The sequence below is a fragment of the Dermacentor variabilis genome, unplaced genomic scaffold, assembly GCF_050947875.1.
Source record: "Dermacentor variabilis isolate Ectoservices unplaced genomic scaffold, ASM5094787v1 scaffold_19, whole genome shotgun sequence".
NCBI lineage: Eukaryota > Metazoa > Arthropoda > Arachnida > Ixodida > Ixodidae > Dermacentor > Dermacentor variabilis.
Window position 1 is genome coordinate 3,498,103 of NW_027460357.1, and position 14,510 is coordinate 3,512,612.

Below are 14,510 nucleotides of genomic sequence, written 5' to 3' on the forward strand. Positions count from 1 at the left end.
CCACATTGCCATCCTCTAAGAAGTTGACGAGATTGCGGTCGTTCGACATCCCATTGATTAGCCGCATCCCTGCTTGAGACAATATATCTTTTGATTCCTGGCACAAGACATTACCCTTGTCAAGACTGTCAACGCCAGTTGCAAGGCCGTCCACTTACAGGTGCTTGCGCAGGATACCCGCAGTTTCAGCATACCATTCCGGCAGGCCTTGAAGATGATGTTGCAACGTTGCAGCCAAGAGAAAGGGCCTCGACACAACACCGAACGGCATGCGAGTCATCCGATAGGTCACAACAGCTGGAAGTTCTTCCCCTTCCTTGGCCGTCATAGCGTGCCAGAGGAACTGCACAGCGTTCTGATCACCCTCTGATAGTGACATTTGGAGGAAGGCCTTTTCTATATCCGCAACGATGGCAATGTTGTAAGTGCGAAAATTGATCAGCAGATTCATGAGCCCTGGGTTTAGGTTTGGGCCACTTTCCAAAACATTGTTCAGTGAGGCGATTTTTGGCGCTTGATGATGAATACTACCCTCAGTTTCGTCGTCTGACTTTCGTGACGAACTGCTTGATGTGGCATGCAGTACATCGGACCTTCCGACGTGCCGTAATCCTTGCGTGCTGGCTCTGCATAGCCCTTTTCTATGTAGTCTCTTATGCAGGCGTCGTACTCCCTAATCAACGAATCTCCTTCCAAGTGGCGCGTTCTCTTTGCTTTAAGACGCCTTGCTGCGCATTCGTCAATCATCAGCCTGGTTACCCCCACTGCAGGGCAAACTTCTCCAACCCCGGTTATGTACTAATTGTGGCCATGTCATCCCTGCAAACTTTTTAATCTCATCCGCCCACCTAACTTTCTGCCGCCCCCTGCTACACTTCCCTTCCCTTAAGGTGGATACACACGCGAGGGCAAAATCGCGCCTGCTCCGCGGACAAAATAGTAACGTCATCACTTGAATCCGGCGCAGCCGAGTTAGGTCGAATTCCCACAGCCGGAGCGCCGTTTGTGGAATCCGCGTGCTTACTCTCGACGCCAACGCCACGCACGTTGCCAAATTGCTGGGTACGAGCGCGCATTCCAAGATAGACAGCTATCGGAGGCGGCGTTTGTCCGCGTTGGCTGTTCTACTCGAAGTGAGTGAAGACGACTAGGTGTAGGGTGTAAAAGAAAACGATTATGCTGGAAGAAACCACGGATGTCGAAGAATACGCTTTGTGTTCAGAGCTTGCTTTGTGAAGATCTACTCGAGTGTGATCCGGACGAATACAAGCGCCTACTGCGTGTCAGCAACACGCAGTTTTTCGAACTTCTGGCCCGCGTTCAACACACAATCGAGCAGCAAGAAACCATCGTGAGACCATCTGTGCCAGCGAAGACGCGGCTTCAAATCACTCTTCGCTTTCTCGCCGCAGGTAAGCACTAGCGTTTGTTTCAATTTGAAGTATCAAGTGTTACTTTTCATGAGGCGCGCTGACTTTTAAATCGAAGGCATCCCCCAGCTTTCTCGACTGCGACTGCTGCCGCTCTCTTGGGAAGTGCGCGCTTCACGTCGCGTGTAATGTCCGCGTGCACTTATTTCCGTTAGCCCGGGGACGCAGGAATGAAACGAAAAAAAAAAAAGAACGAAACCACTCTTTAGCGTCCTACATCTCTGTGCAGTGTGTACAATGACACACATCTTCGTTGTGACATGACTGCCCTTACCTCTCGTAATGAACAGTTCATGTATTTCGGCGTAGATATAGCGAATTCTACGGCGCATCAACATTATAGTACTAAATTGTTTTGACCGGCACGGCGCATGAACATCGTATAAACATGTTGCATAAGAATGTTGGAAATATGCTGAAATAAAGACAACTGTGTGTATGGAATTTAGTTTCATAGCATGAAAATAGCCGCTTTATAAGAGATTCGCTTTAGACAGATTCCAGTGTGAATATCAGATGTGCATATTTTATTCGAATGTGGAGTTCTGTCTTTCTTTGTTAATTTTTAGTGTAACCAACAATTTCTTGTTTTTCTTTTTTTCATAGGAGAAACGCACTACTCCTTAAGCTGACAGTTCAGGGAGGACACTCAACTGTCAACCAGCTCATAAAAGAGACATGTGTGGCAATTTACGTGGAGCTGAAAGACGAATTCTTAAAGACTCCCAAGACTGACGGAGAGTGGTCTAGAGCCATGTGAGGCATCAAAGAAAAGTGGCAGTTCCCCAATTGTATTGGTGCGATAGATGGAAAGCATGTGTGCATCAAGCCAAAGATTCAGGCTCTTTGTATTTCAACTACAATAAAACCTTCAGCCTAGTGCTATTTACGCTTGTTGATGCGAACTATAGGTCTCACTATTTGGACATTCGCGCCCCTGGTTAACAAGGTGATAGCGGAATTTGACAGTCAACACCTCTGCGAAAAGCAATTGATGAAATAAAATGCGGGACTGCCCAAAACCATACAAGTGGCAAGTTCGCCGTGTAATAAGATTATTCAGATCTTCATATGCCCCCGGTTATTGTAGGAGATGATGCTTTTCCTCTGGGTGAAAATTCCTGAAGGTGCGACGTTTGTTCGCGAAAACCGTTTTCAGAAACTCTGCAGAGGTTCAATCAGGTGAAGAAAACATAATGGTACAAATCTAGAACAGCATTCCCAAAAATGATGTAAATGTTTCGGCTACATGGTTCATATTGAACTGGTAACATGCTGCTGACAACAAAAGAAAAAAAGAGACAGGGCTGAGCGCAGAAATGACATAACGCCCTGCTCTCTCTTTCTTTATTTTTTGGTTACGCAGCACGTCATTATCCCAAAAATGAAGTTATAGCAAATAATACACATCGACAGAGTAAGGCGCTGATTCTGCATGGCGCTGAGCCATTTCGAGAGCGATCTCTTGCCATAGGCTGTTACGCAGCTGCGCGCTAGCATAATCGGCGTGTTCTATATTCAATAGCGCGGCGAATCCATCAACAAGAGCAAAAAAAGGGCCGGTTGCTTCGTCACTTAGCATTTTCTTGTGCACCTCACTCCTGTTGAGGTCACGCAGGCTGCGCGGTCTAAATAGAAATGCGCGCGCAACCACGACTCGCCTTTCCCGCTGCACTACAACAAAAGCACATGCGGCCACTGGCCCCATGTCTATAATATATATATATATATATATATATATATATATATATATATATATATATATATATATATATATATATATATATATATATATATATATATATATATATGGGGCCAGTGGCGTAGCCAGAAATGTTGTTCGGGGAGGGGGGGGGCACATTGGAGCTCGGCCTCCTCCTTAAGAGGAAGCTTTAGCTCGGGTGCTCCTATTTAAATACAGGTAGAAGGGGAATTTGTTTTTCCCTGCAACCACTTCACCAAATTTGAGGAGCTTTCTTGCATTTAAAAGAAAAAGATTACTTCTAGTGAATGCTGGCTTCGAATTTTTCATTTAGGTGGTCACTTATTTATTAAAAATTGGCCAAAATCGAAAATTTTCAGAAAACGAAACTATCAAGTTTAAAACTCCGTGACTCAACAATGAAAAATGATATCACAATTCTGTGAATTGCATCAAATAGTACATCTACAGCGGATAAAATAGATGTGTTACACATGAATCTCAAAAAATTTAGTGTTGTGGAAATACGGCTTTTGCAGAACCCCTGTACACAACGTAACCAATTCACGTAAGATTCAAATTGACATAGCAAACTTGTCCGCTTTGACTGTTATAATAGATGTAGTTTACAGAACCACAATATCTGTTCTTCATGCATAGCTATTAGTTTGTAAACGTCGTGCTTTTATTTTTTCAAATTTTCGAATTTTTCAAAATATTTTAAACAAAATTCAGGCCCTAAATCGAAGTTCTGTTTCCAACAGAAACTAGGATCTAACTTTCTCTCAAAAGCAACCAATTTCAATAAAAGCGATAAGCAGGATTATCTCAGAAAAGCGTTTCTGCGTTTTACAAGTATTTGAATAGGCCACGTGGGATTGGGCCCGAGCTAAAGCTTCCTCTTAAACAATTTGTCGAGTGATGAAATACATGAATAATAACTGCATTGTCATTGCCAAAGATGCTGCAAACGAATTCTTGGACGCTACGCGCTGTCAAAACAATAAAATATGTGTTTTCTCATAAAAGAATACATTCGTATGTGCCAAAAATTTTGCCCAAGATAACTGATATCAATGCTTCCATATTTTTGTCTATTTATTCGGTAAAGAAAATATCACACGAACTTTTAGAACTATATCAGTTCGAAACCAGGAAAGCAGTGCACGCCGCTGATATGAAAAATTAAAAGGCAATGAGGTGAACAAGTTGAGGACAAATATGTTAATGAAACTTTGTCATTGAAGAACCGTGTTTACATTCTTGTATATATGCAATGACCAGTGAAAAATTTCAATGAAGCTGTCGTTTGTTCCAATGTATTATGCAGGAGTAGCTGTCCCCTGTCGTGTATCGTGAGTAATTGCACCGAAGTTATAGTCGCGATAGAGAGCACGTATAAAAAGCAGGATATCTGCAAGATATACGAGGGCAAGTCAAATGAATGTGAGCCAACAACGGGGTACTTAATTAAAAGTAGTCTTCATGAGAATTTAGACATTTGTCCCATTGACTAACGAGTCGCGTGATTCCCGTCTTATAAAACTCCTTGGGTTGCTGCTTCAAAAAGTCTGTATCTGGTTCCCTTGAGCTGCTTTTTCGGTTGCCCCAAAATGCAGGAGTCGCAAGGTGACAGGTCTGAGCCGTATGCGGATGTTGCAGCGTTTCCTACTTGAACTTTGACAGTTTTGTATTAACCACATAAGCGACGTGGGGACAGGCATTGTCGTGGAACAAGATGACCCCATTCGTCAATTTTCCACGTTGTTCGTTCTTGATTGCGACACGCTGCCGTTCTGGCGTTTCACAATATCGAAAACAATTGATAGCCTCTCAAGGTTTAGCAAATTCTACCAGTAATGGACCCTGACGATCGAAAAAAAAGTCACCAACACCTTTCCAGCGGAAATGATGGCCTTTGCGTGCTTTGTGGGTGGTAAATTCGAATGTTTCCACTGTAAGCTTTGCCGTCGTGTTTCAGGCTCGTAGTACTGGCACCAAGGTTCGTCCCCGATCACAATTGCAAACAAGAAGTCGTCATCCTCATTGTGATACTCGATCAGATGAGTCAAGGCAGCGCGAAACTTCTCCGTCTTCTCGCGATGGATCAAAATCTTGGGGATCCATTGCGCACCAAAGAGCCGATAATCGAGAAGCTCATGAATTATGGCGTGAACCGAACCGCGACTGATGTTCAGATGGTCTGCCAGTTCATTGATGCTTATCCTCCGTTCTTGTTTCATCAGGTCATGAACCTTTGAAATTGTGTGGGGGGTGATTGCATGATGGTTTTGGCCCGGTCTTGGAATGTCTTTGCAACGTCCTCTGAACCGCTTGCTCCAAAGCTTCACAGTGGTCAATGAAATGCAGTGTTCAACGTACACGGCAGCCATACGCCGATTAATTTCTGTTTTGGAAACACCTTCAGCTGTCAAAAACTTCGCGATACCGAGCTGTTCAAATTCTGAAGTGTCCATTATGTGACGCAACCATATTCAACCCAGTGTATTAGAGCATCAAAGAACATTTATTTTCACACCTGCGTGTCACTTTTGTAAATGAGACATGCCGTTCTCCTACGCGCATGCCTCGCAGATAATGAACCGAACCATTATTGCGCCGTTAGGGTAGGCTCACTTTCATTTGACTCGCCCTCGTACATTAGAAATGCGAAGATACAATGGGATATACAAATGCGAAAATACGGCTTGATAAAGGACGAAAAAGTCTCACTGGAAACAAAGTTCACTGCATGTATACACAAAACCTCGCAACAAGATATTTAAGTATACGTATAAGTCTCCAATGAGTCTATGTATGTAAGAAAATGTAACTTTACATAATGCGTCAAACAAGGCAAATAAACATGTTGCACAATCATAGATTCACAGAATCCTAGATTCCGCCCCCATTCCATCCACACCCCCCGATGTATTACGCGCGACGGAAGGCGGCGCTCTTGCTCCCCGCTTTTCTCCTTTGCACACACAAGACTGAGCCACCATCGTCGGCTCACCCATTCCACCTCCCCTCCTACGCTTTTACTCGCACATACAGCATGCAGCGCGTGGTCACGGTGTTATCATCCTTGGACTTTATGCGAAACATGAGGGCGACGGCGACGGCAGGAATGCGCCTGGGGTGTCCATATAATTGCTTTCGCAATAATATAATAAACGTATCCGGCAACTGAAGCGTCCCGTCGCCCATTACTTTCCGCAAAAGAAGTATCAAAATCGAACTTTCACCATGCGACAATTCGCTGCGCCGCAACAATGTATTTTTTTTCTGTGGGGCGGAGGCACCGAAATGAAAAAAAAAACGCATAGGAAAGTATGTTCGCCAGAATCGAATGCCTACTTCGGGCACCTAATGGGGCTACGGAAGGAATACCGAAGAAAACATGAGACGCTCGGTCCACTCAGAACCATACGCATACTGCTCAGTATCCTACACCGGCGAAACAAGACTTTCCGGAAAGGTTCCGCTCAAGGAAGGCGGTGCAATCCTTCGAGTCCCCACAGTGATGGCAGCGAGCGACCATAGTTTTTTTTTCTCGTTTGCTAGCAAGAAAGCGTCCAAAACTCTGTCAGTTGAAAATCCACTCGGCCAGAGCAAACCGAACGCGCACCGAAGTGCACCGCGCGGTGGTCGAGGCCATACGAGAAAAACGTATGCGCACTGGCTGGCTCTGGCAGCCCGCGGGTAGGGTAGCGAGAGCAAAAAAAAAAATTGAAGAGGCTCAATGTGTCCTCGCGAATAAAAGTCAAAGTAGAAAAAATAAATAAGAACGTAGTTACTTTGGCTGGCCTTAGTGTCTTGACATGGATGTTCTGGCGTAGGTTAAAAAAAAAGTTGATATTTTTTCATGTGACATGACGGCACAAATGAACCACCCCAACGCTTCGTCTCATTGGACCTCGCTGCGTGCTTTGTCAACTCGTCTGCTAGTGTGTTGATTTGGCTTGTCTCGTTGCATGTTCCGACGTAAGACTTTAGAAAAGTCAATGGAACTTTGACGTCAAATGTTTATAACAACATTAAACCCACAAAGTTCCGCAATTGAAAATCTTAAGCACAACTTTGGAAATGTCAATGCAACTTTCACATCAAAAGGTTATGAGATTTATACCCATAAAGTTTCGCAATAGATATCCATGCGCTCCATAGATTCCGTGGCCTCAGTGAGATGCCGCGGCGAGCCCGCTCACCATCAAAGCGCCCTTGAAACTTTGTGCTAGGATGGGACTGCTTGGCGTTGTGACTCCCGGTGTATGGGCGTTGCCACGAAATCCAGCCCGAGTTCGGAATCTCCGCGGTTAAATGTCTTTTCGAGCGTCAGAAAGACATCCTTGACAAAATCCAGAGTGATTTCCGGTGCCAGGGGTCGCTTTGGTCGGCGGCGCATGGACAGCACGAAAAAATTTCGGGGGGGGGGGCTGAAGCCCCCTGAGCCCCCCCCCTGGCTACGCCCCTGCTGCCAAACGCCCCCCAGCCCATTCTTATTCTTCTGATTATATCCGTCTCATGGTCCGGATCCGCCGTCACTACCTGCCTTAAGTAGATGTATTCCCTTACCACTTCCAGTGCCCCGCTACCTATTGTAAATTGATGTTCGCTTCCGAGGCTGTTAAACATTACTTTAGTTTTGTGCAGATTAATTTTCAGACCCACTCTTCTGCTTTGCTTCTCCAGGTCAGTGAGCATGCATTGCAATTGGTCCACTGAGTTACTAAGCAAGGCAATATCATCAGCGAACCGCAAGTTACTAAGGTATTCTCCATTAACATTTATCCCCAATTCTTCCAAATCCAGGTCTCTGAATACCTCCTGTAAACACGCTGTGAATAGCATTGGAGAGATCGTATCTCTCTGCCTGACGCCTTTCTTTATTGCGACTTTGTTGCTTTCTTTATGGAGGAATAAGGTGGCTGTGGAGCCGCTATAGATATCTTTCAGTATTTTTACATACGGCTCGTCTACACCCTGATTCCGTAGTGCCTCCATGACTGCTGAGGTTTCGACACAATCAAACGCTTTCTCGTAATCAATGAAAGCTATACATAAGGGTTGATTATATTCCGCACATTTCTCTATCACCTGATTGATAGTGTGAATATGGTCTATTACTGAGTAGCCTTTACGGAAGCCTGCCTGGTCCTTTGCTTGACAGAAGTCTAAGGTGTTCCTGATTCTATTTGCGATTACCTTAGTAAATAGTTTATCGGCAACTGACAGTAAGCTGATCGGTCTATAATTTTTCAGGTCTTTGGCGTCCCCTTTCTTATGGATTAGGATTATGTTAGCGTTCTTCCAAGATTCCGTCACGCTCGAGGTCATGAGGCATTGCGTATACACTGTGGCCAGTTTCTCTAGAACAATCTGCCCACCATCCTTAAGAAATGTGCTGTTACCTGATCCTCCCCAGCTGCCTTCTCCTTTGCATAGCTCCCAAGGCTTTCTTTTATTCTTCCGGCGTTACCTGTGGGATTTCGAATTCCTCTAGACTATTTTCTCTTCCATTTCCGCCGTGGGTGCCACTGGTACTGTATAAATCTCTATAGAGCTCCTCAGTCACTTCAACTATCTCATTCCTATTAGTAATGATATTTCCGGCTTTGTCTCTTAACGCATACATCTGATTCTTGCCAATTCCTCGTTTCTTCGTCCCTGCTTTTAGGCTTCCGCCCTTCCTGAGAGCATGTTCAGTTCTATCCATATTATACTTCCTTATGTCAGCTGTCTTACGCTTGTTGATTAACTTTGAAAGTTCTGCCAGTTCTACTATAGCTGTAGGATTAGATGCTTTCATACATTGGCGTTTCTTGATCAGATCTTTCGTTTCCTGCGATAGCTTACTGGTATCCTGTCTAACGGAGTCACCACTGACTTCTATTGCACATTCCTTAATGATGCCCACAATATTGTCGTTCCTTGCTTCAACACTAAGGTCATCTTCCTGAGTTAAAGCCGAAAACCTGTTCTGTAGCTTGATCTGGAATTATTCTATTTTTCCTCTTACCGCTAACTCATTGATCGGCTTCTTATGTAACAGTTTCTTCTGTTCCCTCCTCAGGTCTAGGCTAATTCGAGATCTTACCATCCTATGGTCACTGCAGCCCACCTTGCGGAGCACGTCCATATCTTGTATGATACCAGGGTTAGCGCAGAGTATGAAGTATTTAATTTCTAGTCTCACCGTTCGGGCTCTTCCACGTCCACTTTCGGCTATCCCACTTGCGGAAGAAGACCGCACTCGTAGTTGCCGCGAAGCTCGTAAACCATCGAATTCCAACGGAACAACGTCTTATTGCGGCCATTCTCAAAGTTGACGGTTTCTTTATTGTTCTGAACGATCGCGTCCACATGATGGACTGTCTCATGTTCCTTGATACCGGTGTGCTCGAGCTCCCAGAAAGGTTCTAGTTGTGCGGGTTTGTCAATTTGTTGCCTCACTCCTATCCGCATCACGGCAGTAGCCGAGGAGCAGACTCCTGTTGACTTCCTTGTGCCGACCTGGCCCTGGACTGTCCATCCGAATACAGTCTCCACTGCCATCAACTTGGAGCTGAGACGCTTAGTGGATCCCGTGAAAATTTCCCAGTAATAATCGGCGCCTATCAAAAGGTGATTTTTTTTCCCTTTCGCCGCCCTGCGAGGCGTCTGCGACTTGAAAGTGATATCTTGAAAGTTGAAGTAGAACAGAATTTGATGGAGTAGCCATGATATCTGCACAGATTCAAGGAACTTCCAGCACTTCCACACTCACCCCTTTTCCTTCGTACTGGCTTCTGAGCCACACCTCCAGTCGACGCGTTTTTGTGCGTGTTATGGTTGATTGCTCACCAAAGGCAAATATTTTAAGCTCCTCTACCCTCAACACCTTTAACTGCAGCTTTTCGGATAGGCTCCGATGGATGAAAATTCGCTGACTGCCACCATCGAGGACAAGTGTACGCTCATGTGAACCCTCTGTCCAAGCTCGCGCTGTCTGTAGGAGAAGCTGCTGCTATCCAGTTCACATCAAGTTGTCCCCCATGCCGAATGAGGACTTCAACACCGTGGCTTGCTCAATCATCATCATCATCAGCCTGGTTACGCCCACTGCAGGGCAAAGGCCTCTCCCATATTTCTCCAACAACCCCGGTCACGTACTAATTGTGGCCATGCCGTCCCTGCAAACTTCTTAATCTCATCCGCCCACCTAACTTTCTGCCGCCCCCTGCTACGCTTCCCTTCCCTTGGGATCCAGTCCGTAACCCTTAATGACCATCGGTTATCTTCCCTCCTCATTACATGTCCTGCCCATGCCCATTTCTTTTTCTTGATTTCAACTAAGATGTCATTAACTCGCGTTTGTTCCCTCACCCAATCTGCTCTTTTCTTATCCCTTAACGTTACACCTATCATTCTTCTTTCCATAGCTCGTTGTGTCGTCCTCAATATGAGTAGAACCCTTTTCGTAAGCCTCCAGGTTTATGCCCCGTAGGTGAGTACTGGTAAGACACAGCTATTATATACTTTTCTCTTGAGGGATAACGGCAACCTGCTGTTCATGATTTGGGAATGCCTGCCAAACGCACTCCAGCCCATTCTTATTCTTCTGATTATTTCCGTCTCATGATCCGGATCCGCCGTCACTACCTGCCCTAAGTAGATGTATTCCCTTACGACTTCCAGTGCCTCGCTGCCTATTGTAAATTCCTGTTCTCTCCCGAGACTGTTAAGCATTACTTTAGTTTTCTGCATATTAATTTTTAGACCCACTCTTCTGCTTTGCCTCTCCAAGTCAGTGAGCATGCATTGCAATTGGTCCCCTGAGTTACTAAGCAAGGCAATATCATCAGCGAATCGCAAGTTACTAAGGTATTCTCCATTAACTTTTATCCCCAATTCTTCCCAATCCAGGTCTCTGAATACCTCCTGTAAACACGCTGTGAATAGCATTGGAGATATCGTATCTGCCTGTCTGACGCCTTTCTTTATTGGGATTTTGTTGCTTGCTTTATGGAGGACTACGGTGGCTGTGGAGCCGCTATAGATATCTTCCAGTATTTTTACATATGGCTCATCTACACCCTGATTCCGTAATGCCTCCATGACTGCTGAGGTTTCGACTGAATCAAACGCTTTCTCATAATCAATGAAAGCTATATATAACGGTTGCTTATATTCTGCACATTTCTCTATCACTTGATTGATAGTGTGAATATGGTCTATTGTTGAGTAGCCTTTACGGAATCCTGCCTGATCCTTTGGTTGACAGAAGTCTAAGGCGTTCCTGATTCTATTTGCAATTACCTTAGTAAATAATTTGTAGGCAACAGACAGTAAGCTGATCGGTCTATAATTTTTCAAGTCTTTGGCGTCCCCTTTCTTATGGATTAGGATTATGTTAGCGTTCTTCCAAGATTCCGGTACGCTCGAGGTCATGAGGCATTGCGTATACAGGGTGGCCAGTTTCTCTAGAACAATCTGTCCACCATCCTTCAACAAATCTGCTGTTACCTGATCCTCCCCAGCTGCCTTCCCCCTTTGCATATCTCCTAAGGCTTTCTTTACTTCTTCCGGCGTTACCTTCGGGATTTCGAATTCCTCTAGACTATTTTCTCTTCCATTATCGTCGTGGGTGCCACTGGTACTGTATAAATCTCTATAGAACTCCTCAGCCACTTGAACTATCTCATCCATATTAGTAATGACATTGCCGGCTTTGTCTCTTAACGCATACATCTGATTCTTGCCAATTCCTAGTTTCTTCTTCACTGTTTTTAGGCTTCCTCCGTTCCTGAGAGCATGTTCAATTCTATCCATATTATACTTCCTTATGTCAGCTGTCTTACGCTTGTTGATTAACTTCGAAAGTTCTGCCAGTTCTATTCTAGCTGTAGGGTTAGATGCGTTCATACATTGGCGTTTCTTGATCAGATCTTTCGTCTCCTGGGATAGTTTGCTGGTATCCTGCCTAACGGAGTTACAACCGACTTCCATTGCACACTCCTTAATGATGCCCACAAGATTGTCGTTCATTGCTTCAACACTAAGGTCCTCTTCCTGAGTTAAAGCTGAATACCTGTTCTGTAGCTTGATCTGGAATTCCTCTATTTTCCCTCTTACCGCTAACTCATTGATCGGCTTATGTACCAGTTTCTTCCGTTCCCTCCTCAGGTCTAGGCTAATTCGAGTTCTTACCAACCTGTGGTCACTGCAGCGCACCTTGCCGAGCACGTCCACATCTTGTATGATGCCAGGGTTAGCGCATCCCCTTCATCCCCTTCATCAGTGTTGCAGTGTCTTCTAAAGTCAGGGTCGCACATTGTCGTTGAGTGTCTGCACTTGCAATGCGCACACCTGAGCCACTTAGCTTTAGGGCATTCTTTGCCGCATGCCCCCTTGTTGTGCACTGGAAACACCGATTGTCACGCTTCAGCCCCTCTCTCTTATCCGCTTGAGACATCTTTGCGTTGTAGTTGCCGGTCTCATGGCCGTTCGAATTACAAAATAGAAATCCTGTGCTGTCCTTGATCGTGTTGTGCAGTGCCGCTGCAGTAGGCATGTTCGCCGCTTTAATGTTGCTGTTGCCCCTTTCCTTTACTTATTCGGCACTGCTGTCTCTCGGAGCTTCGGCCCGCTGTATGATCTCCCGCGTCGCAACCTCTTTTCTCAAAAGACGCAGGAACTCCTCCAGCTCACTTCCCTCGTTCGAAGCCTCGTTTTTTTGTTGGTATTCCAGACGAAGGTCGGCAGGCACCGCTTTCGTTATTACGGTCAGTAACAAAGTTCCATAAGTGACAACACTCACGCCTAAACAAGTCAGGCTGCGTACACCTGCCTCTACTTCGTCGACGAGGCTGCACAGCTGACTGAGTTTCCGTGAGTCACGCACTGGCTTGATGTTAAGTGGCCGTGACATGTGGCGTTCTATATTTACTTCATTTCTGCCGAACCTCTCCTTTAATAGCGAGTGAGCAACATCGTAGTTGCCTTCCGACAAGTGAAGTCCTGCTACCGCAGCCGCCGCCTTTCCTCTCAAGTAGCAGTTGAGGTACTTGAATTTGTCTACGTTTGAAAGGTTCTGGTTAGCGTTGATAGTTGACTCAAACTGACTCCAAAACCCTTGCCACTTTCGAAGCTCTCCGTTGAAGTTGTTGATTTCGAGCTTTGGCAGCTTCAAGGTGGGGGGTATTTGCGAATCATTTGCGCTAGATTCTCTTTGATCTGAGGAGCCTAGTTTGCGATCTGATGAAGAATTTGTGCAGCTAAAGTCGCGTAGCATGCGTTGCACCTTTGTTTTCGCCATGCTGATATTTACTATGTACATTTCGGACCGTCCAATTTCCTCTTCGAAAGCTTTATCTTCAACTCATTTTTCTATCTCCCGATCTAGCTCTTTCAGTGAGTCCTCCTTAAGAGAAATAAGATTTGTCTTTTATTCCAGCTCACCGATTCATGCGCTGCCATCCATGGTGGATACTTCGATGAGCAGCTTGGTTGTGGATGTTCGCACTACGGCCATTCTTCGCTTGATTCTGTCGATATACATCTTTTGACGTCGCTATTCCCGGGCTTAGGCACCAAAATGCTATGTAATAAAAGTCGGAGAGACTTTTAACCTATGGAAAAATGACAGACGTCCGTTCGCTTCGAGCGCATCAAGAAGATTCATTTATTTTTGACTAGAAGGTATGGGAAAGAGCAGAGAGTAGAGAGAAGGAGAAAGTCATAATACACCGTGCCAAACAGGCCTTCTTGCACCCCGCACGTACAAGAACCCGCTTCACACGTAGAAAGCATCACCGCACCACCGGTCGCTGTTCGTAGATGGCACCCGCCAGTGATGCACGCAATTTGAGGGGTATCAAGTGTCCGGCGCCTCTGGGAGGGAGTCTTCCTCGCCACATTGTCGGTAAACCCCAGCGCGGGGCGGGGGGGGCGGCTTTGGCTCCAGAATGGAGGATATACAACACCGTCATCAGCGAAGCCGTGTACGTGTCGCCGAACAATTCAGTTAAAGGTACTGTAAACGTAGTGGCTACATCTATACCTAGTCGTGCGGCAAGTGAACTGTGCGTGGTGGCTGGTGACTTCAATCGTGCTCCAGATTCTCTTGGTGTTCCTTTGCAGGGCACGTTTGACCTGGATTTAGCCAGTGTTCCAACTGTACAGACGATCCAATGGGAAGCACCATTCATCTTGTGTATCAGAGACAATCAATTCCAAATACTGCGTTGGGGCCATAGAGACGGCAGCGTGTTACTACACTGACCACCGAGCCGTCTTTGTGGCAGCAGAGAAGCAACCAGACGTTGAGCAAAAATAAATATACATGTGTCACTTAATGCGTATACCGCGTGTGTGTCATTGAAGCCGCAGTAAGC

The 14,510-nt window shown here is 45.5% G+C and overlaps 1 long non-coding RNA gene across 1 annotated transcript; it reads left to right on the top strand.

Annotated features, from left to right (window-relative positions):
• The first annotated feature begins 1,076 nt into the window (after positions 1 to 1,076).
• Positions 1,077 to 2,327, top strand: LOC142568482 (uncharacterized). The gene is made up of 2 exons (XR_012825442.1): positions 1,077 to 1,412; positions 2,037 to 2,327. It is a non-coding gene; the product is annotated as an uncharacterized LOC142568482 (long non-coding RNA).
• Positions 2,328 to 14,510: the final 12,183 nt, after the last annotated feature.